This window comes from Pan paniscus, chromosome 11 (assembly GCF_029289425.2).
Source record: "Pan paniscus chromosome 11, NHGRI_mPanPan1-v2.0_pri, whole genome shotgun sequence".
Classification (NCBI taxonomy): Eukaryota; Metazoa; Chordata; class Mammalia; order Primates; family Hominidae; genus Pan; species Pan paniscus.
The window spans coordinates 122,581,205-122,609,193 of NC_073260.2; the positions used below are offsets into that span (position 1 = coordinate 122,581,205).

The following is a 27,989-nucleotide window of genomic DNA, read 5'->3' on the forward strand; positions in this document are numbered from 1 at the left end:
TTGTCTTTTTTCAGTCCTGTTTTCTACACTTGAAGTTCTATGTAAATTCAAGAGATGAGTAGAAAATAAGCCAGGAATATATCAAAGCAGATACAGCTATTGAAATTACATTAGATGACTCTTTAAAAACCCAAAATAAATATTCTGCTTTGGAGAAAAATAAAGTTAGTTTCTCCACAGGTAGGGACAAAATACATTCCACAACGGTATGACTTTATTTTAGTTTTCAATGGTGTTACCAGCCAGAAAGTGATGAATATATAAAACAAATATAAGAAGTTTCAGGAAAGGGTTGCAAGCATCTGGATTCTGCGTGGGGCAAGGTGTAATGCTGGGCAGGAAACTTTTATCTCCCCTCCAGATAAACTCAACTGAACAGTCACTGACTTCAGTGAGTGTTGGGCATAAAGGAAAAGCTCACATTTGATCTGGAACTGTGCATATTCAATTACTTATCTTAACCAGAGACATTGTGATACCTGTTGGAATTTTATTATTAAGACTATTTGGAACCTTTCAATAGTAGACTTTCCTTAAATATGGGGGAAAACAAGGAATTCTCTGATCAGATTAAAAACGTTACAATATACAACTTTTTGGTGGTTGTTTAATACTTAGGACTTAGGGTTTGAGGGTATATTTGAATCTTAAAGAGGTTGACCTCACCTTTACCTATATTTTATTAAAATACTTTAAAAATATATTCACTTATCAGGGGTAGATTTTATGACATTTATCAACTGACATTACCTGTAGCCACAGTTACCTAATATTCTGCAGTTCTCTTGGCCCATATCAATGTCAATTATGTTCCCAAGAACTTAAGGCCAGAATGTTGAGCTATTATTTCTAATGCTAACATCATAAATAACTACTTACTAATTGAGGAAAATAATAGTGAAAGCATAATTTAATGTTCTAAATAAATGACTATTCTTTTAAACAGCCTTCAAATGCTATCATCACTGGTCTTTAAGCTATTGCAGACTATGTATCAGTCTTACTTAAAATGGTACCATTGAAAGTTCTTATAATAACCACTGGTGTAAAAAATACATATCAATCTCAGAACCTCTGGTTCCATGCATAAAGTAAACATAATACACTGGAACACATGTTTGAATGGATTACCCAAGATCACCCACTAAGATTAGAATGGTGGTGTCCACATTCCCAGTCAGTAAACCATTTACTATATAACAGTTTTCCTTAAAAGAAGAAGAAAAATGTCTCCAAGATCATGTTCTGCAACTCACTGATAGCCGTCAGTGACCAACTAAAGAAATGGGCTCAGCACCATCCATGGCATGCTAATGTGCAAACTTTTATTAACTGCTCAAAGTAAGAAATGTATTATGTATCATGACCTGTTATACACATACTTATACAGTGAATTGTATCAGTCAGGGTCCAACCAGGAAAACAGAAGGAATTTAATTCGGGGAATTGGTTACATAGATGATGAAAGAGCTAAGAACTTAAATAAAGAATTGAGTAGCAACAGTAAGGTGTCAGTTATCCCCTCTAGGCTTTGAGAAACCAAGAGATAATTAATGAAGCCCAGAGACCAGAGTCTCCTGGTGAAACCTGAAACCATGATGATTCTCAGAGCGATGGAGATCCAACTGTTGGTAGAGATGCAGCTAGAGGCAGAAAGAGAAGAGAACACTCTGCTTGACAAGCTCCAAGACGGTTATCTTCTACCTTAATATGTCCTCAGAGTTCAGGACAAAGGGTGCGCTCAATAAATATTTATTAATGATGATGATGGTGCCCATTGTCAGCACAGCTGTTCTGCTTTCTATGATAATGAGAAAGCATTAGGGAGAAAATTCACTCCAGTCCTCCTCAAATGCTGCCAAAAGTCCCGCAAGATTCACATACATCCTACTCAATACCATAGACATAATCAGTGTTGGAAGGAAGGAAAGGAGGAAGGGAGGAAGGGTGGGAGGAAGGGAGGGAGGGAGGGAGGAAGGAAGGGAGGAAGGGAGGAAGGAAGGAGAAAAGAGGAAAGAAAAGAGGGAAGGAAGGAAAGAAAAGAGGGAGGGTAGGAGAGAGGGAGGGAGGGAAAGAAAAGAGAAGGGAAGGGAAAGAGAAAGAAGAAGAAAGGAAAAGTAAAGAAAGGAATGAAAAGAATCAAGGCTTATTTTGCATTTTCACATAATATATTTTATTTATGATATAGCAGAGATAAATGTGAAGCATTCTATTATGAAATGTCTTGAGACAGACAGCTTTAACAGTGAGTAGCAGACGAGTCCAAATTGGGACCCAGGCTTTGTAAATCTAGCCAATGCATTTTAGTCATATCATAAGCAGTGTAACATGATGACTGAAAGCTTGGGCTCCCAGGTGGTGTTGCCTAGGATAAAATTTCAACTCCACCAACTACTAGTTGCATGATTATGGGCAAATCACTCAATTTTTCTGTGCCCCAGTTTACCCATCTGTGAATGAAGGCAATAGCAGTTTTGTTCTGGAAGATGTTTAACAAACGGCTCTCACCCCAAAGTCTCGGATTTGTAGCATATTTTAATTTCCATGATGTAAGTACTGCCACAATGACTGATTTCAAGCTACCAACAAAGGCTCACAAAATTCCTGAAAGTGTAACAATCGGCTCTTACGGATATCTTCCTTACAGGGTTGCTGTGAATATTACATGAGTTTGTACATACAAAGCACTTAGGACTGGCCTTGGCACATCATACACTTAGTCTGATAAATATTCACTATTTTTCTTATACCATTTTAGCTTGCTTTCTTCTATGGAAATGGAGGATAGAAATAGTATTATTGAAAAAAGCAGGTGCCTTGCTTTTAGTTCATTTCAGCCCCTTCCTAATCACATGCTTTTTGTTCACTACTGCCAAGCAGCCCCATTGACTTATTTGAATTTTCTTTCCTTTTCCTTAATTCTTTTTTTTTTTTTTTTTTTTTTTTTTTTGAGCATTCTAAGAATCAGAGGACTGGCTTAAAGCCACATACCAGGAAAAAAAAAAAAAAAAAGGAGTTATAGAAAGTAAGGATAATCCCAACTGAATGATTTTCCCTGAATAATCATTTTAGGAAAGACTTTAAGTACCACCTCAAATAACTAGATATAAAAATTTGTTTGGATACAATTACTTTTTTCCCCATTTTGAGGAAGACTATGAATTGTACTCCACCTAGCCTCTTTTCAAAATAATTTTATTCCCTGGTGTTCTTCTGACACAAAATAAATAAGAATTTTCATTAAAAAGAATCTCAAAATATATTAATCTGGACAATGTGACTTTCTGCTTTTTGGTTTCTGTGGGCATATCCATGACTTCCATTTACAAAATATCTGCTTATGGATATTATAATTTGCTGGGTGTATCCTCAGAACTAACACTTAGGCAATAAACATTGGATACCTATGGAAAACATGGTGTTTTTCAATAAAATGTTGGCCAGTCAATAGCTCTGTTCATCAGCTAAAAACCCCAGACCCCAGCATGTTTCTGTAGAATATCTTGTTCTTTCTTGCTCAGATGTTTTGTCACTCCTTTGTTTTACAACTTTTGAATTCACCATTTCCTTCTCCCACTTATAAAATGGTTTGTAACTTTGCTTTTGTGAACTTCCTGCTCTTCTCAGCCACTTTCTTTGTTGTTCCTTTCCTCATGTTGCTATTTGTTACTTCTGTTCAACAGCTAGGGAGTCTTTTAATTACCAAGTGCCTCCTTTTATCATTGGAGGAATGGAAGAGGCATTGAAAAGTTGAGTCTACAATCCCATGCAAGCCGCCTGCTTGAATCCTCCCTCTCTAGAGAAAACAGAAGTCTCTTCCAATCTTCTCCCCCCCATGTCTCCCCCTCCCCTACAACAACCCTGGCAATCACCTTTCCACTTTCCATCTCTGTGATTTTGACTACTCTAGGTATGTCATATAAGTGGAATCATAGAGTGTTTGTCTTTCTGTGAGTGGATTATTTCACTGAGCATAATCCCCTCAAGTTGCTTGCATATTGTAGCATATGACAGGATTTTCTTCCTTTTTAAGGCTGAATAACATTCCATTTTATGTATATACAACCTTGTGCTTACCTCTTCATCTGTTAATAAATACTTGGGTTGCCTTCATTTTTTGGCAATTGCACATAATGCTGCTGCTATGAACACAGGTTTACAGATATCTGTTCTGGTTCCTGCTCTCAATTCTTTTGGGTATAAACCTGGAAGTGAAATCTCTGGATCATATCATAATTCTATTTTCAATGTTTTCAGGAACTGCCATACTGTTTTTCATAATGGCCATACCACTGTATATTCCTACCTCCAGCACACAAGGGTTCCCAATTTCACCACATCCTTTCAGCACTTGTTATTTTCTGGTTTCTGGTTTTTATTTTTTTAATTGATAGTAGCCATTCTAATGGGTATGAGATGGTATCATCTACCATTTTTATATTACTGATCTTTGTTAAAAACTGGAATGTTTTTAAGCAGAAAGCTAAATGTCAAATTTCTATCTTTCACCATGTTGATCCTATGCTCATAATTTTCAAAATCCCTTGAATTTTGGTTGTTACTGCCATTTTCATTTTTATGCTAAGGCACATGACTTGGTTTCCAAGACCAAATCAGAGACTGTAAAATCTACTTGAATTCTGTGATGTGCTTGTTAATAACATCTCTCCACTTTTTCCATGGTAAATGCCATCCTGCAGGACCGTCTAGGCTTGGTAAAACTTCTCCAGCTGGAGGGCAGTAGGCCACTTCTTCCTGCACAATTAAACTGCTTATGGTTGACCTTTCTATTTCCTTTTTGTCAGCTTTATTGAGGTATAATATATACTTAAGTGTAAAATTTGATGAGTTCTGACAAATCCGTTGAGTACTGAAACCACCACCAAGGTCATGATACAGAATGTTTTAAGGGGTTATTATTTGACTTCTCTGCCTTAATTAATTCAACAAAACAGAAACCTGGTATATATACACTATTATTAACAGTAGTACAAACTACTGTTCACAGGTAATAAACAATATCACTCCCATATCTTTATCCTTGTCCTGTTATTGCTAAAAGATTCTTTAGAACACAAAAGGAAGATAGAAAATGTGTGGAGAGGAGCCCGTAGGAGAGGACAGGAGAGAAGGGAAGAGAGAAGAAAATAGTATGTTTATTCTAAGTTAACATATTTAAATAAGAATAACACTAGACTATTATTATGATTTTGTTTTTTCCTCCTCCTGTAGTAAATGGCTATATCCCGGTGGTCTGAATAATTTATCTTTCACAAGACAGTTTTTTTTTTTTTTTTTTGCCTAACATCATGCCTATAGACTCATAAGTAGGTTAGTTACTTGCTTGCTTTCTTCCTTCTTTCCTTTTTGTTTCTTTTCAGAGATGCCACTCTATGAAATGTGGTTATTTACTTATTCTTGATTAACAATTTACTTTGAAATGTCATTTCTCAATGGAGGAGCATTTATATCGGTCACATCAAATTCACTTATTTTCTATAAGTTTTACTTTTTATTCAAGAAATACATGATTGAGCATTTACTCTGCACAGGATATTCCATTATTCTTTCAGGAATTTTATTTTACATCCAACAAACCCTTTACTTAGCATTTACTATGTATCAGGCAAGTCTTTCTCTTATCTTGCTTAGAGCTAAATTAGAAACTAAGTTTTTTCCTTTTCCTGCACTATCTAGGATGGCTTTTTCTATATTCAGGCCACAACTTTATGTAGCATTTGTTAACATTTTCCCTCTACACAAATAGCATTGTGTTCTTTAGTTCAAGCAAGGCTTGGAATTTGTCAGACTTTTTTCAGTTTTCTTCAGAGCTTATTATTTGCCTTTATGTATTTTGGAATTTTGCTTTAATTGTTTTAATTAGAGGTCTGTTAAGTTACCTTGGACTCTATATTTAAACACTTCTATCCCAAATCTCTTTGTCTACATATAACTCAATCACATCCTGCACATCCTGGCACTTCTGAAGTTTCCATCTTGGGACCTGATTCTAACACTAAAATGATGCCTTATCCATTCTGATGCTTGAGTCTCCAATATCCAGTTTCCCCTGAAATCCCAATAGTTCTTTGTGTGTAATAGGCGACCAGTATTGACTTATCTTATAGAATTTTAAAAGTCAAAAGAACTTTATGGATCAAAAACATAGGGGTAAATTTTCATGATCTTGAATTTGGCAATGGTTTCTTATGCATGACACAAAAAGCACAAGCAACAAAAGAAAAAAGGAATAAATGGAACTTCATCAAAATTAAACATTTTTGTGCTTCAAAGGACACTATCAAGAAAGTGAAAAGAGAGTGCACAGAATAGGAGACAATACTTGCAAATCATATATCTGATAAGAGCCTAGTATCCAGAATATAAAAGAACGCTTACTACTCAACAACAAAAAGATAAAAACAACCCACTTAAAAAATAGGCAAAGAAATTGAATAGACATTTTTCCAAAGAAGGTATATAAGATGATAGTGGTGATGATGGTATCAAGGCTCTTCAAATGAAGCAACTGAGCAAGAGCCTTAGTAGATTGATTGATCCATTGTTTAAAAATTTTTTGAGTGCCCCTTTTGTGACTGGCACTGTGCTAGGCTAGGAATTCAGTGATAGACAAAAACAGATGCTGTTCATCTTTCATGAAACGATTTTGAGATGGAGATAGACACTAACCAAGTCATCAACCAACTGCAGACTGAGGTGAATTCTATGAAGTAAAGAAATACTTTCTATGAAAATGCAGAGTAAAGAAACTTAGTCAAGACTAAGGTTCAGAGAAGGCTTGCTTCTCGGAGCAATTTTTGAGCTGAGATCTGTGGAATGGGTAGGAGAGGTGGGCAAGCAATCTGAGAAGAGAGATCAGCATGTGCAAAGCCTATGGCAGAGGAAATATGACATTCAAGGGCATTCAAGGACATGCAATATAAGGTAGTTGTGGTTGGAGCAAGCTGCACAAAGAGGAGATGAGGCTGGAGAGACAAGCAGGGCCTGGTAGGACCTCCTACATAGGCCCTGATAAGGATATTGCTCTTTATGCTATGGGTGATAGGAGTAGGGATGGATAATGGTTATCTTTAGCCTAGCAGTCAAGAATGGACTGGAAGGGGCAAGAGTGGATGGGGAGTGAAGTAGAAGTTAGGAAGCGTTTGCAGGAATAGATGATGGTGTTTCTGAGAGGTGGTGATAGAGATGGGGAGAACTTGAGCTAGACCTCTAGAACAGGAGTACAGTTAAAAAAGGAAAGGGGAAGTCTGGCCCAGGCAGACCAACACCATGCACAGAGACATGGAGGCATTAAAGCATGAAGCAGAAGTTGAGTTTGGTGAACCCTTAGGTCACTATGGCAGAATCCATGGAAAGGCCATGGGAAGCTGTTGGAGCAGTCTATAGGAATCAGATCACCGTGGAGCTCATTGGCAAGTTCGGACCTTATCTTGGTGGACATGGGAAATTGTAAAGCCATTTAAAAAGGGAAATGTGACTACCAGATTCACATTTTACAAAGATTATTTCAGGGGTGGCAGAGAATAGATTTAAGAAGAGTAAATAGAAGGTAATCTTGAGTATTAAACCAGGAAGCTGGATAGCGGTCAGTTGCAACTGCTCAACCTGAGAACTAATGAGGATCCGGACCACACAGTATCATGAGGATGGGAGAATGAGATGCATGTAATACTACTTCTGAGACAGCACCAATTGGTAGTCACGATAGTCGTGATTTGTTAAGCCCATGGCACATGTATAACCCCAGAACCTTCTCACCTACTGTCTCATGGGTCCTTGCCTGCTTAGTGGCTATGGCACTAAACAAATAAAAAGACGCCATTGGAACAGAGTCTCTGACAAGATTCTGCTTCCAGAAGTTCCCCTCATTTTGTTGTGACACTGTCACCTATCTAAACTACCAGTTCTTTAAGGAGAGGGATGATGTTTTATTTCCAATTTCATGTCCCACCTCTGTTGCCATGTTTGCCTCAAAGAAGAGGTTCAATAAATACTTGAATAAAGTATATGACTTTAAAAGGCTTATTTCTCAGTGTACCTGCCACACTGCTAACATCAAGGGGTAAAAATAAACACATGTTAGAGAATTATGAAACTCTGAAGACCTCACTGCCTAACTTGCTGATGCCTTAGCTGTTTTTTTAAGACAAAACATTGCCCTCATTCTGCTCATGCGCATAAAAATCTGTCATTCTTATCACCAAGGTGTGTCGGTTTTAACTGATGTTTCACTGTCAGATCTGTTGTAATGTGCACAGTGGGGTAAACCAATATGTGATTTAAATGAATTGAAAAGCTATCTCAAGCTCAAAACACCTATGAAGAGACTGTCACATCAACATTCAAGAAAAATGGGTCCAAAAGTTTATTTGAACTTGTCTTTCAAGTTGTGTCAACTCCATCTCAAGGGTTCTACAGTAAAATAAAGGATGTCCTTTTTTCTCACAATGTACCTGGCTTACCTGATATAAATTCTATTTATCAGACCTCTTATCTTCAATGATGTAAACAGATCCCATTGGAAAATCTGGTTCTGAGACTGCTTGCTCGGAAGATTTTAGTCTCAGAGAACTTTTAGTCAAGACATAATTCCCAAAAGGCAAGGCTTTGAAGATATTGGGGATAGGGATAAAGCAATTAGGCTAGTAATTCAGAGATTAGAACTTACATTACCAGTGTTTAAAGCTTAATAATGGCTTTAACAAAGAATAGTTAGATAAGTCTCAGAAAGGAATCAGAGCAAAAGAAAAAAGTTTATTTGATGTGTGAACACTAAATAGTCTCTAATATACACTGGTATGCGTATAAAATTTATGCATGCATATCAGCCAGTTTGGTCTGCTAATTATGATACAAAAATATGGAAGAAAGGTCGTAAAATTTCTTTTAGAATTAATTTGTACAATCCAAGAGATACATGCTAACATTGTCACATGGCAAAACCTCCTAGATCTGTAGGATTATTATTTCCCTTCATGATCTAAGGCTACTTTCAAACTAGTTAGCCTTCCTGTTGCTGATTTAGGAGATAGAAATGGGAGAGTATGGTAGGGATAAGTGTCCAGAGAGGAGTAGGAAGAGAAAAGACTCAGGTAATGTATTGGACGACATGTAATATTGTGTCCTGGGCTGCGTTAGTAAGGAATCTCGTCTTCTGTCTTCCAATTAGTAGCAGCAAGAACTCAGCCACCAACAGGAGCTCTGCGGGTGGTGGAGACAGTGGGGTCAGGGTATCTGTTCTCCTGGTTGAGCTTCCAGGCAGCATGCCTCCTCCCGAGGCCACAGTTTTTCTGGAGGCAGGGGATGGGGTGTCATTGTGTAACATCACTTGCCCTGGGTTCTGATACCTACTCATTTCTCACTCTCTCATGCCTACAGCTGCTAATGGTTCTCCACCATTGATATCCTTGAAATGCTTGCAGTGGTGAACAACTACTCTGTTAATTTCCCTGAACTCTGCCCATACCTTTGTAAATGTCCCTTCATTAACATGCCTCAAACCCTTTTGAATGTACCGGCTGCTTTCTGCTTGGAACTCTGACTGACGCAATTGTCTTCTAACATAAATGGAGCATTAAGCTCTAACAAGGTGATCTTGGAAAATCCCAAGGAGATAAGGTAACAATTTTTACTGACCTCTTTCTTTGGCCTTAGTAATAAAATAAAAATGAATGCTTAAAATATAATCTGTGGTTAATTATTGATGGAATAATGTTATCCTCATTACTGCCTGCTCTTTTCTGGTAAGCCCAGCTCCTCAATTAACTAGAAATAAAATTATGAAACAACTTTACGAATTAAGTATTGAACATGTTACATTTGAGATCCCTGATGGACAGTCTAGTGGTAATACTTTGTAAATGTTAAAGATGAAATTGTTTGTCCCTGAGGCGTGAGTTCTACATTGCAGGCAATGTCCAAGCACCAGCTGGAAAAGCAATGAATCACTTGTTGAGCTTGCTGATTTTAAGGTCTTTTCCAATATGTACTTTTATGATTTTAAGTTATAATATTTTATCATCGTAATATTTATTATGAAAATGTTGGCTATTCAGTTGGATATTTTAATAAAATGAAACATGAACAATACACACACAGATATTTAAGCACAAAAATCTTAAAGAATATTCCTATCTTCAATATGACATGGTGGAAACTGGTCTCTGGAGAGAACTAAAACTCTGACTCAGTGCCAGTTCTCAATAAAAAGCTGTATGTCCTGTGGAAGTTACCTAACATCTCTGAGTCTCGGTTTTCTCACATTTTTCTCATAGAGCAATGGTGAAAATTCAATAAGCTAACATCTAGGACAAATTTAGGTACTCAATAAAGGTTTCACATTCACCATTAAACTGTTCTTCCTGTTACGTTAATTAATAGTGCAAAGATAAATAAGAGCGTGTTTAAGAATTATTTTCTAAATTGAAAAACCACAAAGTAATGATCAATGCGTCAACTTTAGCATCTCACAACACGACATGACCTGGCAAATACATTGTTTCAGAAGGAGTCTTTCCCAAGAGAGCTGATATTTTAAAATACTAGAAACAAATTCTCTTTATATAGTGCTGCTATCCATCCTATAGCCATTTTGCACTTAAAGCATCAAAACACTATAAGCCAGGCATTATTATCTCTATTTATAAAGGAAGGAATTTATAAGGGCAGATAACCTCACTCATTACCCTATAGGAAGTAGCCTTTCCACTAACTCATCTGGACATTTTACTCTGGCTGGGAAAACAAGAAGAAAAATTTAAAAAATTAAAAAAAATCAAATTACATATGGCAGCATAGACATGCTACATGAGTGAAGCCAACTCATTTCTAAGTACAATTAAGAATTTGTGGGGCAGGAAAATCTCCCTGCCCCATAAATTCTTGGGTGGAGTATTCTGGCAATAAGATAAACATGTAGTCTGTAGGTTCAGCAGAAACGTAACCAAATCCTGGCTGTTTCATGTCCAAGTCGTGTCACTTTGGACAAACTCTTCAGCTTTCTATGCCTCAACTCCCTCATCTGCCGAACGGAGGTTAAAATAGAAACTACCCATTGGGTTATTATGAGGTTTAAATGAAATAATCTAGTTAAAGTGCTTATTAAAGCCCCTACTGCAGAGAAAAAGTTTAATAAATAGAACTGTTATTATTACAAGACAAAGCAACAGAGTCCCACTGGAGAACTAATTTGCTGAGAGCCACAGAGCTGGTTATTGACAAAGAAGAGACTGGAGCCTAGATCCTGTCCAGTGTCCTTTAGTTATGAATGAACCATCGCTTAATTAGGTTTTGAAACATAGGTGATAAGAACTTCAGCTAAAAGAAAGAATGAGGGCTAGATAACGCGCTATCTATCTGCAATCTGTGGACGTTGCTTTTCTCAGAAGCAGACACGTCACAAGTACCTATGCAGAAAACATAAATAAATCACATTCCTTCCAAATGTTCTCGCCTTCCTCCTCTGTGGGAGACTGCCTCACAGTTAAACACCTTATAACATGGCTCACTTGTGATTTCAGTGACCAAATTCCCTTCGACAGGTATAAAAAGGCACAGGCTTAGAACACATTTGGCTCTTACCGTGACTAATGCCACAGTGAGGCCTCAGTGTAGACAGTTCTGGCAGGACAGAAATGGATGCGGAGATTAAAGAACCAAAGTAAAGGCTGCCATCGTCTTCGAGACTAGCCTGTGCTCAGTTTTATACGCCCTTAACTATTTTGAGTCACCAGGGAATTATCACTCTCAGCCTCAATTAAGAAAGCATTTTTCTAGTCACATGTTGTAACCAGGAGAACAGTAGCTTTACAACCAGTTACCATAACATCCTTGGCTAATAGGACAGGCTCTTTAACAATGCATTAAGGCTGAATGAATTTGGGCAATCAAGAATAAAATAATAGTGAAACTTTAAAGAAGAGTGTGCTTAAGATTATTCTTCAGGCTTTTCTCTGATTAGTTTTCTTCTGTTAGAAGTATTTGTTGTTCATTGCCTTTTAAAAAATCATTTCACATGGATCCTAGTCAACTGCAGTGAGCACAAGTTGACCCAAAATCATTATTAGGCTCTTGCGGCGCCATCTTCCTGACTTTTCTTGGAATAAAAGTAGAGCCTCCCTGGGTTTAGAAACTGCTTTTCTGGTTAATGAGGACTGAACAGTTTTTATTCCTAATTACGGTAGTCCCTTTTATAATGTCATGTTTCTAGAAGCGATTGGAACATTTGCATCTTTAAACACCAAGGCAGCAAAAACAGTTGTAGCATATATTAAACTCTGAGTAATTATAATATTCTATTTAATTCTTTCAGACTGGGAGAGAGACTTCCACATGAACTGTCTGCAGATTCCCAGAGAGTAACAGAGGAGAACTTTCCAGTACAATGTTCATGAGAAAGCTGCAGTTCTGAGGACCTGCATATTAACATAAGTGATGCAAGAGCCTAGGAGATGCCTTTCTCAGCTCTATCAGCTTGAGGAATCTATTCATTCCTCCTCTTTCTTAGAGAATAAGGCGGCCTCCTGCTGCTTCTCTGTTAAACATAAGGAATTTAAAACTCACCAGTTTAGAGGGCCTTGCTTAGATTATATGTCTGGATTTTAGCCAATGTATATGGTGTTGATATGGAATTCTCAAAGTATATTAGCCAGCAACATTCCTCTGCTGATTAATCCTTTTTAGGTGATTCTGCATACTCAGTTTGTATCCTTCTAGTTGGTTCCTCTCTGTTTTTACTTTATTCCAGTTACTTAACTTCACCTTTAAAACCAGGAGGAGTTTGGTAGTCACTTTTCCCCTTTAGCAAATATGATGGGTAGTAGCTGCCATCTCAACAACGGTGACAAAAGACAGAAGGAAACGATATATCCTCCCTTCACCTTGAGTCACTTTCCATGCTAATTCAGGCAAGACTTACTTTTAGGAAGAGGCCAGCATGGTATGACACTTTAGCTTCATGCCCAGCATTGCTACCTGTGTCATCTTTGAGTCTTGACTTCCACATCTGTAAAATGGATAAGTCTCTGTAAAGATCAAGAGATAACACATACAAAGCACCAAGCTTGGTACACAAGGAAATGCGTGTGACACGTTAGTTGCCTTTCCTTTTCATTTTAAGGTGGTCAGATAGATCACTTAAAAGTCTGCTTAGGAAAGAAAATTTGCAATGGTAACCTCAAAAACTGTTAACCAGTGAAATGTTCTTTGGTAAGTAATTACAGAAAATTGGATAACATTCTAAATATGAAACTTGTTTCATGTAATTAACCTGAGGCCTTTTAGGCAACAGGTGGCAAGAATAGCCTATATAAGGAATGTGTGATCCAGCAAGAGATAAGCATCGGCCTACTTACCACCAGGGGACAATATCAGGCTATAATTATTGTGTAAATGCTACTTATGAAATACTGGCCGCAGTGACGTCAGACCCCAAAAGAGGTATGCGGTAGTTTTTTTCTAGTAGCATCCAAAGAGGGGGCATAGGGTGGTGGAAAGAATATTGGCCTTTGACTCCATGTCCTGTTACCTACTTGCTAATTAAACATCTCTGAAACTGAGTTTTTTTGTGTGTGTGTGTTTAATCTGTAAAACGTGAAAGGGAAATTTTAATTGCCTTTCAGGTTGACTGGAAGCCGAGATTATCAAACTTCTATGTGTGCACAAAGCACCTGAAGACCTTGTTGTAATGCAATCTGGTTCAGGAGGCTTGCAGCGGAGCCTGAGATTCTGCATTTCCAGTAACTCCCAGGAAATGCCAGTGCTGCTGGTTTGAGGACCACATTTGAGAAGCAAAGATTTAGAGGATTATACGAGATATTATACATGTAAAAAGGACTTGTAGACTCTTGGGTACAACAGATAGAAGGGAATGCCATTAATAGCAGTATTCACATACAGTATTCAACTTAGAATGAAAGGATGTGAAAGTCAGTAGAGTTACATATTTTCTCTAATATGTATTTTCTCTAATATGTAACACTACTGACTTTCACATCCTTTCATTCTTCTTTTCTGTGCTTCTAGCAGTACCTGTTCAATAATTAATTTATTTTATTTTATTCCAGTTACTTTAACTTCACCCTTAAAACCAGGAGGAGTTTGGTAATCACTATTCCCCTTTAGCAAATATGATGGGTAGTAGCTGCCATCTCAACAATGGTGACAAAAGACAGAAGGAAATGATATATCCTCCCTTCACCTTGAGTCACTTTCCATGCTCTTCTTTTCAGTGCTTCTAGCAGTACCTGTTCAATAATTAATTTTTTAGTGTAGTTAAGATGGGGCCTATGGAATATACCATGGTTTGCACAACATACATATTGGAAAGAAGAAAAGGAGGGATAAAGGGAAGGAGGAAGGAAGGGTGAAAGGATAAAAATACACAGTGTTTAATGCTACAGATGGATGTCTCCTCTTAGAGAAACGGGAATGTGACAGAAGAAATGAAGACAGCCCATTAACATATTACACTGAATACTTGAGGACAGTCATAAATAAAGACAGATTAAAGATATTTACATTGATGATGGGGGAATTTAGGGATGGTATTGTGAATAGATATGGCTTGATAAATTCCAGAAACTATCTGTGATGTCTCATCTGTCTATATCAGGGGTCCCCAGTCCCCAGGTCACGAACCAGTACTGGTCGGTGGCCTGTTAGGAACCAGGCTGCACATCAGGAGGGGAGCTGCAGGTGAGCAAGCATTACCACCTGAGCACCACCTCCTGTAGGATCAGCAGCAGCATTAGATTCCCATAGGAGTGCAAACCCCATTGTGAACTGCACATGTGAGGGATCTAGGTTGTTTACTCCTTATGAGAATCTAACCAATGCTGGATGATCTGAGGTGGAACAGTTTCATCCCGAAACCATCCCCACCCTGCCATCCTGGTCCATGGAAAAACTGTCTTCCACAAAACTCGTTGGTCCCTGGTGCCAAACGGGCTGGGGACTGCTGGTATGCTATATCTACTCAAAGACCCCTGGAAGAGATACAAAAACATGGAGAAAATATTTTTGTCAAAAACATTACTTTTAGATCTGAATCCGAGACTACGGACCTTATCTATGAGTGAACAGCATTTACTGAGCACTCACTGTGTGCACAACATGATACCAAGTACCCTTCCTTTTTCCATGGAACTCAACTTCATGATTGTGCCACTGCACAGCCAAGTGGTACCAGGATCCAAGAGCAGGGCTACATTGTCTTCTCATCATTTTTGGCAAGCTGGCTTTACCTTCTAAGTTTCAAAAGGACTTCAGAGGTAATCCTCAGTCACTTTCTACTAATATTTACACTAACCGAAAAAAGACAAGCATTTAAAGGTAAATTCCCCTCAGGATCCTTTATTCAAATGATACCTCACCACATCACCCAGTCTCAAATTGCACCCTCTTTCACCCTGTCCTCACATGAGCCCTCACTCCTGCTCATGTTCTCCCTAGCACTTGTCAAAAACTCTGAAGTTTTCTTACTTATTTTGTAATCATCTGTCTTCCCCAGTCAGACACAAACTCAGAGAGCAGGGAATTTTTTTTGCCCTGTTCACCACCGTATCCCAGCAATGGGAATTGCGTCTGCGCATAGCAGGTGCTTAGTAAATATTTGTTAAAGGAATAAATAAACAGGTAGATAAATGCTTTAGCAACATTTTATTAAAGACCTTTAGAGAAGGGACCGTGTGGTTTCGTTTTTCCAGAGCGCATCCCTGGAATTCTGGAAATCGGTTAACTCCTTTTCTCTCAAATAAATAACTTTCTGTTTTCAGTAAAGATGGGAACCAATATAATATATGGCCCAAGACTTAATTAATGTTTATTTAGCAGTGAACATGAATAGGACACATTTTTTTTCTGTGCCTCTTCCAAAAGCAAGGTGCTCATGGAGCCATGCAAGGGGCTCTCTGGAGACTTACTTACCAGAGAGCTTCCTGGAGTATACAAAGCGACTGCTGAGTATCTAAGGGATCTCTTTTTCTCTTGTCTTGGTGACCAGACAACCACAGGAATAAAATTGGGGAAGATGGCTAATCTTTCTGCAGGCATTCAGGGAGAGAGAGCACCTCTGATGGTCCTCATCTCCCACAAACACCCTGGGTAACCTTCAGCATCTCCAAAGGCAGAGAAGTGTGGTAAGAAATGCCAATCCCTAACTCGAGATTTCCCAGGGCTGTGTCAGGTGAATCCCAATCAAGCCTCAGTTGAGACAGTGCTTCCCTCCTTCAGTAGACCACCTATTTTTTGATGTGTTAGAGCTCTGGGCATTCAGTTTCACCCCAGGGTCATTTGGAAGCTACTGAGATGACCACGGTTCCCTGTGTTAACCCTTCAAGGGTAGCACTGATGGTATCTAACAGAGCAGAGTGTCACAGTGACCCGACCTTGGAAAGGGTTTGGTGAGAGCTGAGCTCCAGTTTGTGAATCCTATTTTCAGTCTTCATGCAGTTTGAAGATTTAGCTCAATTTCCAGACCATCCCCTACCCAGGCTTGAAAGTGGCTTTATTTCACACTTTGCGGTAGGAGGTAAGTGGGTTTCTATGTGAAAGTGATGGTGCCAAAGACATTTATGAACATTAAAAAATGTCTGAACATGGCTTAAAGCCACTCAGCCTATTTCTCATCCTGCGCCGTGCCTTGTGGAGCGTATGCAAGTTCAGAGCTCTCTTTGAAATCAGTGGCAGTTATGAGCTTGGAGCAACTCTGTGGGGCACTGAGCAATATAATAAATGAACCCCTTTGAAGACCAACCATTGTAGCTGGGCTCTTTTTTTGCTCTCCAGCACTGATTTCTCTGGGTGTTCTGTGGGGCGGCAGGGAGTGGCCCACCAACACAACATTCTCTGGTTTTCAACCTCGGTCCTGAAAGGTGGGAGGGGTTTAGGAAAGTAAGTGCTTCTATTTCCTTAAAGAATTGGCCTAAACCCTTTTGCTGTTCACACCTGGGATAAGCCATCCCATGCCCACGTACCTTCAGTTAAAACAAAACAAAGGCTTCCTTTCATCTGCGTGTGCTTACTGGTTTATGCAGCAACAAAACCAGCAACAATAACAATAAGAAAAACAAAACAAGTCTGCCAGGAAATAAAGCAGACTTATTTGTATATCAGGGGTTTTTCCAATTATTTATTTAGTTAAAAGCAGAGAATTCAATCTGGGATATTTTTCTTGTTTCTCCTGTGACATTGCAGGCCAAGCTGATAATCTGATACCAAGATGAAATTTCCTGAATATTCTTAAAAGGGAATTAAAGCTTTTTTTTAAATTGACTTTTGACTAAATATTCCTAAATGGCTGCTATCCATATTTCAAATAGCTCAATAAGTTAAGTATGTTCAAGTTGCCTTTGAACACAGTTAAGAAGACTGAATCATTTGGCCTTATTTTTATTTCTTTTTCTTTTTTTTTGAGACGGAATCTCTCTCTGTTGCCCAGGCTGGAGTGCAGTGGTGTGATCTCAGCTCACTGCAGCCTCTGCCTCCTGGGTTCAAGTGATTCTCCTGCCTCAGCCTCCCAAGCAGCTGGGACTATAGGCATGCACCACCATGCCCAGCTAATCTTTGTATTTCTAGTACAGATGGGTTTTTACCATGTTGGCCAGGATGGTCTTGATCTCTTGACCTCGTGACCCGCCCGCCTTGGCCTCCCAAAGTGCTGGGATTGCAGGCATCAGGCGTGAGCCACCGCGCCTGGCCATTTGGCCTTATTTTTCAAGTACAAATGTGAATGATTGCTTGAATGCTACTGCCTGCACTGGATGCAGATTCAACTATTTTTTGCAGAACCTCTTCTTTATTTCTCACAATCACACTGTGAGATCAATATTGTTAACCCTACTTAGCAGATAAAAGAACTGAGGCCAGAGAGTTCCAATGGCAAAGAGCTGGTGGCAGAGTTGGTGTCTACACCTAGGTTCTTTGACCCTCAAATCCAGCCCTCATTCCCCTGCAAAATTTGGCTATTTCTCAAGCTACAATAATCTGTCCCTCTCTCCAATTAAAGTAACATGTTATTTATTCACAGTGAGAAGTATTTGAGCAAATACTGAGTCATGGCCGAGTCCCTGTAGGGGCCTGATCAAGAGTGATTGTAAGAAATGTCAATATCAAGTGAAATGGACTTCAAGGAAACTTTCATTTCCATATAAAATGTGGTATAAGAAAGTTCATTTTACTATCTTTGAAACTATTTCTAGGACAAAAATAGACAGAATAATCTTTATAGTTATTGACTGGTTGAAGATCTTTTGTTTACTTTGTTATATTCAGCCTCATTCCCAAACCATGCCAGGTGAATATCAGATGAAAAATAAGTGAAGTGTAGTTAAAGAACAAATGGAAAATAATATTAAGTGGAAACCAGAGGGAAACTAATACATGCAAAGGCACACCACACTGAAGATGAAGGCAAAACACAAAAATAAAACAAAAAATATCAGTTGTAAGATAATAATAATAACTAATATGTATTAAGGACTTATGATTTTCCACACATAATGCTAAACAGTTTTACACTGATTGTGTCATTTAATTCTCACTGCATCCATATGGAGCAGGTACTGTTATTTTTGCTAATTTATAGATGAAGAAACTGAAGCATAGAGAAGTTAATAGGCTCAAGATCAACCAACTAATAGATGATGGATGCTGAATTTGAAACCATGCATTCTGGCTTCAAGACCATACAAACAAGCAAACACATTGCCATTGCTCATGCAAAACCAATTGTTTCCTGGCATTTGGGTCTAAAAGAAATGGCTCTGGGCCGGGCACGGTGGTTCATGCCTGTAATCCCAGCACTTTGGAGGCCGAGGTGGGTGGATCATGAGATCGAGACCATCCTGGCTAACATGGTGAAACCCCGTCTCTACTAAAAATACAAAACATTAGCCAGGCGTGGTGGCACGCACCTGTAGTTCCAGCTACTCAGGAGGCTGAGGCAGGAGAATCACTTGAACCCGGGAAGCAGAGGTTGCAGTGAGCTGAGATCACACCACTGCACTCCAGCCTGGGCGACAGAGCAAGACTCCGTCTCAAAAAAAAAAAAAAAAAAAAAAAAAAAAGAAATGGCTCTTTGTGCCCTCATGAACGGAACATAAATGGTACCGAGGCCAGTGCCTGTCCTTTTGAACAGGCTCCATGATGCTAACAAGGCTGAGAGGGCTATCGCTGTTTCTTGTTGGGCCCCTCAATGCGAGCCAAGGCCCCATGCCAAAATGCAATTCAGTAAAAGTGAGTAATAGTAAAAGGGGCCAAAACAATATGGCTCAAGTATTTAGTTTGATGGTTTACCTTGATCTTGAGATATAATCTAAACTATCTGGAGAGATGGATGGACTTCATGTCCTTCAGGCAATCCTCCATGGAGCCTCCTTAGCTGTAAACATTCCTTGAGCACTGCTGTGCTGAAGGAAAAAGAAAAATCATAACCATATAGAATGGAGATCATAAATCTGGAGTGAAACTAATCTCAGTTGTGCCTTCAATGTTACTCAGCAGTCCTATTACATGTGCTTCTCCCATTTCCCTCAGCTGCTCTTCTAAACTTTCTCCACTCTTCAAAACTCTCAATCTTCTCTTTTTTGGGATGACCTCGCTTCTAATTTAGGGACTCTCAGCTATCAGGAGCAGCTTCTTTCATTTCCCTGTCCATTCACCCATAAGCCCACCTGTGTCTGCATCCAGTTTTTCTTTGTCCTCATTTCTAGCAAAACACAATTTTCCTATCAAAGACCAGCCCATCCACTGGTGCTATGGAAATTATTCTACCTTGTCTCCTTAGGAAATTTGCATTATCAGTGTTCTTTTCTTAACTTCTGTGTCCCATTGGTTATTCTCCATTAGCTAAGAATATGTTCATCCTTTTCATTAAGGAAAAAACCCCTTTAGTAACCCATTTATTTAGCACCCTCATGCCTCTTCCTTTGATAACTAATTTTTTTAGAAAGTGCAACCTAAATTTGCTATCTATGATTCCACATCATCCACTCACTCTGATCCATTCCAACCTGGCTCTACCCATATCACTGCAGAGACAGTCTTGCTTCACCTTCTAACCCAATGGAATAAGTGTTGTTGTTATTCTGACTCTTCTTCCATTCTTGGAGCTCTGGCTTTGCCTATTTTCTCTTTCACCTGGCTTACCTCCTTCCTCACTGGCTGCTCCTCATCCAGTGCCTTGGTTGGTTTCTGTTTCTTTGCCCTCCTTTTAAATGTCAGTGTCTTACTGTCTGTCTTTATTCACTTTTGGGGGGATCTTGTCCCTACCACAGTTTAACATCTAAAACTCTACCCTAAAGAGAAGTCAAATTATCTCTGTTTGCAGATAACGTGATCGTATATTTGGAAAAACCTAAACATTCCATTGAAGAAATATTAGAGCTGATAAATTCAGTAAAGTTGCAGTATACAAAATCAGCAGACAAAAATCAGTAACATTTCTATATGCCAACAGCAAACAATCTGAAAAAAAAATCAAGAAAGAAAAAGTAAATCAAGAAAGTATTTGTAGCATTTACAATATCTACAAATAAAATTAAATTCCTAGGAATTAACCAAAGAAGTGAAAGATCTCTACAATGAAAACTATAAGACACCAATGAAGGAAATTAAAAAGGACACATAAAAAATGGAAAGATACTTCATTTTCATGAATTGGAAGAATCAATATTGTCAAAATGTCCATACTGTCCAAAGAATCTACAGATTCAATGCAATTCCTGTCAAAATACTCATGACATTCTTCACAGAAAAAGAAAAAACAATCTTAAAATTTATATGGAACCACAAAAGACCCAGAATAGCCAAAGCTATCGCCAGCAAAAGGAGCAAGATTGGAGGAATAACATTACCTGACTTCAAATTACTCTACAGAGCTATAGTAACCAAAACAGCATGGTACTGACATAAAAACAGTCACCTAGATCAGTGGAACAGACTGGAGAACTCAGAAACAAATTCATACATCTACAGTGAACTTCTTTTTGACAAAGGCGGCAAGAACATACAGGGGGAAAGGACAGTCTCTTCAATAAATGATGCTGGGAAAACTGGATATCCATATTCAGAAGAATAAAACTAGACCCCTATATCTTACCATATTAAAAAAATCAAATCAAAATCCATTAAAGATTTAAATCTAAGGCCTCAAACTATGAATCTAATGAAAGAAAACATTGGGGAAACTCTCCTGGACATTGGTCTAGGCAAAGATTTGTTGAGTAATACCTCATGGGCATAGGCAACCAAAGCAAAAATGGACAAATCAAGTTAAAAAGCTTCTGCACAGCAAAGGATACAATCAACAAAGTGAAGAGACAGCCCACAACAAATCAAAACTACAATGAGCTATCATCTCATTCCAGTTAAAATGGCTTTTATCCAAAAGTCAGATAATAACAAATGCTAGTGATGATGTGGAGAAAGGCGAATCCTTGTATATTGTTGATGAGAATGTAAATTAGTACAACCATTATGGAGAATGGTTTGGAGGTTCATCAAAAAACTAAAAATAGAGCTACCATATGATCCAGCAATCCCATTGCTAGGTATATACCCCAAAAGAAAATAAATCAGTATATTGGAGGGATATCTGCATTCCCACATTTATAGCAGCACTATTCACAATAACCAAAATTCAGAAGCAACCTAAGTGTCCATCAACAGGCAAATAGATAAAGAAAATGTGGTACATATACACAATAGAGCACTATTACGCCATAAAAAAGAATGAAATCTTGTCATTTGCAACAGCATAGATGGAACCAGAGATCCTTATGCGAAGTGAAATAAACCAGGCACAGAAAGACCAACATCACACGTTCTTACTTATTTGTGGGAGTTAAAAATTAAAATAATTGAACTCATAGAGATAGAGAGCAGAATGATGGTTTACTAGAGGCTGGGAAGAGTAGTGGCGGACTTGGGGTTGGGGAGTGGGATGGTTAATGGGTATTAAAAAATAGAAGAATAAGTGAGATCTAGTACTTGATAGCACAGTAGGGTGATCATAGTCAATACTAATTTAATTGTACATTTAAAAATAACTAAAAGAGTGGCCAGGCGCGGTGGCTCACGCCTGCACTCCCAGCACTTTGGGAGGCCGAGGTGGGTGGATCATGAGGTCAGGAGATCGAGACCATCCTGGCTAACACGGTGAAACCCCATCTCTAACAAAAATACAAAAAAACATTAGCCGGGCATGGTGGTGGGTGCCTGTAGTCCCAGCTACTCAGGAGGCTGAGGTAGGAGAATGACGCGAACCCGGGAGGCAGAGCTTGCAGTGAGCTGAGATCGTGCCACTGCACTCCAGCCTGGGCGACAGAGCAAGACTCCATCTCAAAAAAAAAAATAAAAAAAACAAAAACAAAAAACTAAAAGAGTGTAATTGGATTGTTTGTAACACAAAGGATAAATGCTTGAGGTGATGGATACTCCATTTACCATGATGTGATTATTATGCATCATATGCCTATATAAAATTATTTTATTTTATGTACCCCAGAAATATACATACCCACTGTATACCCACAAAAATTAAAATTAAAAAGAAAAAAATGGGAAGAAAAAACAGAGTATAGTAAAATAAATAAATCAATCTCTTTCCTAAGCTCTAGTCCCTTCCATACCAACTGTTTTCTGAATAGTTCCATTTCGATATCCTACAGGCTTTGCAAACTCAGTATGTCCAGAATTGAACTCGTTAATCTCCGCTTAGTTGTCTATTCCCAGTTACTCTACAAAACCTATTCTTCTTTCTGGGTTCTTTACATTATATTTATATATTTATTATTTATTTTTTTGAGACAGAGTCTTGCTCTGTTGCCCAGACTGGAGTACAGTGGCATGATCTCAGCTCACTATAACCTCTGCCTCTCAGGTTCAAGAGATTCTCCTGCCTCAGCCTCCTGAGTAGCTAGGACTACAGGTATGTGCCACCTCTTTACATTATATTTATACTCTTTATATTAGTGAAGGTTTCGACTCTCTACCCAGTTTCCCAAGCCAAACGTTTGGGAGCCTTTGACTCCTTTCTCACCTTCTAAACAATATATCCTATTTATTCTTCTTGCATCTCTCCCATATTTTATGGGCTATGAGGTCACTTGATGAAGTCCGTGAACTTCCTTAACTACTGCAATACAATGCATGACATTTGCCTGGCCTCCAAGAATTTTCTTCTCCAATTCTCCTTTCACTGTGGCCCTGGAACTCAAAGAAAAATTTGATGTTACTCCCTTGATTACAATTGATCTTTAGCATCTTGTAACTCAGCACACAATTTAAAACTTTTTGTCTACCTGGAAAACACCTATTCATGTTCCTTCTTCCTCTGGGGAGATTTCCAGGACGTATTTAGACATGTTATCCTAATCTGCCATTCAACTTTGGGGATCATCCAATTCTCGTATTTTCATGTTTGCAAGTCTGATTCTCCGGTTGTTTAAATGACTTGAGAGCAAGTCCTTGCCTTCTTAACTTTGTATCCATGGCATGTAGTATAGTTTTAGTGAATGAAGAAAATGTATGTGTGTGTGTGTGTGTGTGTGTGTGTATGTGCGTGTGTATTTTTATGTACATAATTGCAATGCAATGACTAGTAAAAAAAAATTGCCTGGGGAATCTCAAAGCATGCCCTGCCAAAATTAAAATCAGAATGCCTACTTGATTACGTATATAACTTTTGAGACCCACTTAGGGATGTATCCTGACTACAATTTATGCCACAGTAAGAATGTGTTCCACCACCGAAACATGCGCACACTTTTAAGAGCTCTGTATTATGGTGGTGATTCTGCTTAATGTTTTTGACCAATAGACTCCAACAATCCCCGTGAATTAGCTGCAGTATACCTCGGAAAAGAGATTAGGTGGGGTCCGTGTAATACTCTGCTGAGGCGCTCTTCTTTAAGGGAGACCGGTTTCAGTATTTCTAACAATAGACCCCTCAGCTCCCACAGATTTTTCAGACGTTCATCTGAGTCCATCAAATGCTGAGGCTGAAGAGACACAAGCCCCTTTCCACGATTATAGCTGTCACCACTGGCCTGTGTGTAGGGTCGGGGAAGACCGGTGGCATTTTCTTTTTTAGAGAGATGTTTTTTACACTTGTTCTCTGAACTTTCTCTTTAATTTCTCTCACCCCAACAAGAGACCAAAATTAATTATTTCCTCATAGTAAGTCTTTCTCCTTCTCAATGGAAATACTAAATACAAATTGGAAGTATTATACATTGAGTAACGAAAAAATGTTAGGATTTACTAGAAAAGCTAAGAGATCATTTGTATTTAATAGTTGCTGTTGTTACCCAGTGCTGTGGAGGGAGATGATTTGGCATGGACTCCCATTTGCAAGCTGGGTAACCTGAGGCAAATCTCTTACCCTCTGTCTCTCATCCTTTGTTTCCTGTTTGACACTGAGGTTTGTTTTTCAGGGGGAAAAGAACCTCTAACTTAATCTGCCTATTTAGGGTCTTTTGTTCCAGTCCCTGTGAAAATTCAACCCCCAAGTAATTTGTTACTTCAGTCAATATACAATTAACACACTATTGGAGGTTTATTAGCTGATAACTTCATCATTGCCACATTTTTTCAAATTGATTTAAGAATGGATGAAGCTAGGCCTAGAAGATGCTTTATGCATTTGACTTCTATCCTGGCTTAGGGCCTCATTAAAATTTGAATTTTGATGGTTAGCTTGTATTTTAACCAATAAACTAATTATCCCTCTACTTTTTAATCCTTAAAAGAAAATCAAATTTTTAATTAAAACAGAATCAGAAGAAGTCATAGTTTAGAAGGATGCAAATAACAGGAAAAGAGGGAAAAAAGCAGATTGTCAATGACTCTTAGAGAAATGTGTGCTATGGCAACTGGTATTTATTGGTCAAGACCAAAGTAATTTACAATTTTTTTTTAAAAAGATGTTCATATTTTTGCTTATTAGTGCTGTGAAGAATCAGTACTACAAATGGCACGATTAAACAAGGGATGCCTTTTTTTTTACCTGCTTCACAAAATTGTTATAAGAATTAAATGTGGTAACATATATGAAAGCAATTTGCCGATTACAAAGTTCTCCATAAATGGGTAGTATTGCCACAGCAGCCATTTCTTAGAGACTATCAACTTTTGGGTCACTAATTTCTATGTGGCTTCATGGGCTTTAATTCAATGAGTTTCAGGAAACAATAGGCCTTGATCAGTGCTGCAGAATGTGCCCCCATAAGAATACCAAATATACCGCCTGCAGAGTATTTTATTTGCTTTAAGGCCAAAGATCTTTTTCTTATTTTAAAAAATACATAAGACTTTCTGTTTATGAAACAATAAGTGGCACTGACATCTCTCAAGACTGAAAGCACTATTGTCTCATTTTAAGAACCACCTTCTTATTAGGAGAGGATGTTGTTGGCAGGAATGAATAATTAGGTAACTGTTTGTGGGCACATTTTCTTCAAGTCCCAAGGGGAACGTACAATTGTAACATCTCCTTGGATTATTTCACAAACATATGGCAAATGAAGCACCTGAGCCAGATGTACAAGCATATTATAGTATGTCTGTTTTAACTTAAAACTGTGAAATACATCAGATGGTGAAGTTATTTTGGTTGTGAACATCCATCATGGAAACAGTATGGAAGCATCTTTTCTTTATTGTCCATTTTACTTGGACTGGAAATAATCAAGAACAAAACAATTTGGAAATCATCATTTGCAGTACAAGATTCCAGGTAAATTCAAGACCTAATGAAGTACATGGTCTGGGTTTAGCTGGGCCTCAGACATCCCCACATAGTTTGTTAATGCCTATCACCAATATTCACTGCTGGCAGGCCTGGAGTCTCAGATTACCCATGATTACTTTCAGTTCTTTTTTTCCCCTTCATCTTGTGTTTTTACTCCTCTGGACATGCATATGTGTTATTTAGTAGGTATTTTTTAAATAATGGGAATATATTTTCTACCGATTCAGTAGGGAGTTTTTGCTGTTTTTATTTTTAACCCTATTTTATTATTACAACATTGGTTGTTTATTTTACTAAACAGTCATCATCTGGTATTGGCTTCTTGGAATCATAGTAATCTAAGCAGAAATGCCCATCCCATTTGCTAGTGGGAACACTATATTTTAAAATGAATGGTATACTTTTTAATCTGAGTTACTCATGTTTCAGAATTAGAAGCTATAGATGCCACAGAACCCACAAGTGTACAGTAAGAAAATAAGAATACACAGGCACGGGCAACTATATTTTCCCTTCAATGCATATGCGCAAATGCCATTAGCATTAATGAATTCCCTGCACATGTACTTAAGAGAATGTGGACCAAGTCACAATGTAATCTATTTCTTTATCCAGGTTAAAAAACGTGGCAGGGCGGCGGGGCTTGCACTGTACTCCTGAGCTTTTCCTGAGAATTGGAATTATACAGGGCTGAGAGCATGCAAACAGTTTGGTGGCAGTGACACCAGGGAAAAGGCACTTACTTTTTACAGCCAGTATGGCATACAGCAGAGATTTGGGGGTTGAATTACTATGGTTGGCAAATGTTGAAGCTGACAATAGAGGTCCACAGAGTCCTGGATATTCTGGCTTTGTGTTGCATCAAAATAAGGAAACAAAATATTTATGAACTTAATTCTGCCTCTCATTTTCCCCTCCTTGAAATGGCAATTCTCTGCATGATGATATGTATAGATGTGCAGTTCAGATGTGTTCCTAGCCAACACAGCATTTCATAATGTGGTGCACCTGTGTTTTCTTGGTCACCCTGTTGTCACCAGGGTGTGTTAAAGCACTCTCTCCAAAATAATTGAGTAGGAGGCAGGGCAGGGAGTGTCAGGGAAGGGGGCAGGATCTCTCCTCTCCCTTTATTTCTAATGTCTTCTCATTTGGAAAGCCTTGGAAAGTAGATTTAATTTCAAGTGACAATGTCAGGTTTATCCCAGTTCAGAGATGTTGATAAATCCTGGTATGGGACTGTGGTGAGCCTGTGTGCCCTCATACTCTACCTGTCTCACAGGGATGTAGCTATATTTATAAAACACACATCTAATATTGCAGAACTGCTAAGGTCAGGGCATCTGAACCACACAGTATCAGGCATACAACCACACAAAACTTTGCATCGCACAGAGGCCCCCTTTGTAAAGCTGCTAACCCAAGAAGCTCTCTCCCAGATCAGTAAGGCCTCCAGTGTATGAATGACCCTTAACCTTAGCAAGCCCAGCACTCTGATGAGTCTGAGAAATGGACTTGTAGCACTGGGAGAAGCCACAAAATGACTAGCAATGAAGGCAGACAACAAAACAAAGATACTGAATTTGTGCCCTTACCTTCACTTTCCCCCTGAAGATTTAAACTTCTGATGGTAAAAGCAATAATATTCTGACCTTAAAGGGCTGAGGTTCTGTGGCCGGTGGTTGTTTAAAGGATCATTCCTCAGCGGCATTGTATCACCAGCCCTAGCAGCGGCGGCGGTGGCGACAACCACCACAAAAACTGGAGTTCAGTCATATTGGCATCAGATTCTGGAAAGGGGAGGGCAGGGAGAGAGGGAGTCAATTGGCCTAAAAAGCTGAAACATCTGCTGGAGTTATTAACAGCTTTTTGGCTGAGTTCAGCAGCAGGGCACCTTGTGGTTGATAGATTCTTCTCTCAGCAATTCCAAACAATGCAGTTAAAGCAAATTCCTCATTTTCAGAGCCCAGCTTAATGAGGCATACAGTATTTTAAAAATAGTCACACTTAAAATGGTCAATAGCAGTGACTGCAATCAGTGGTTACCTTCAATACTCTATTGCGTTGTTAACTTTGCCAGGGTGATTGCATAACACGGATTTTTCAAAAGACCGTGGAGCTCACTGTTAACTCACTTTGTAGGAATTTACATTATTTATGAAGTTTATGCAGATCATTCTAGGGTGTAAATATTGGCAAACTTGATCAAAACCACTTAGAG

The 27,989-nt window shown here is 38.6% G+C and overlaps 1 long non-coding RNA gene across 1 annotated transcript; it reads right to left on the reverse strand.

Annotated features, from left to right (window-relative positions):
* Positions 1-1,184: 1,184 nt before the first annotated feature.
* On the reverse strand, positions 1,185-27,540 carry LOC117981619 (uncharacterized). Its single transcript, XR_004673190.3, has 4 exons — positions 27,364-27,540; positions 23,060-23,226; positions 12,938-13,024; positions 1,185-1,643 (listed from the first exon to the last, which is right to left on the reverse strand). It is a non-coding gene; the product is annotated as an uncharacterized LOC117981619 (long non-coding RNA).
* Positions 27,541-27,989: the final 449 nt, after the last annotated feature.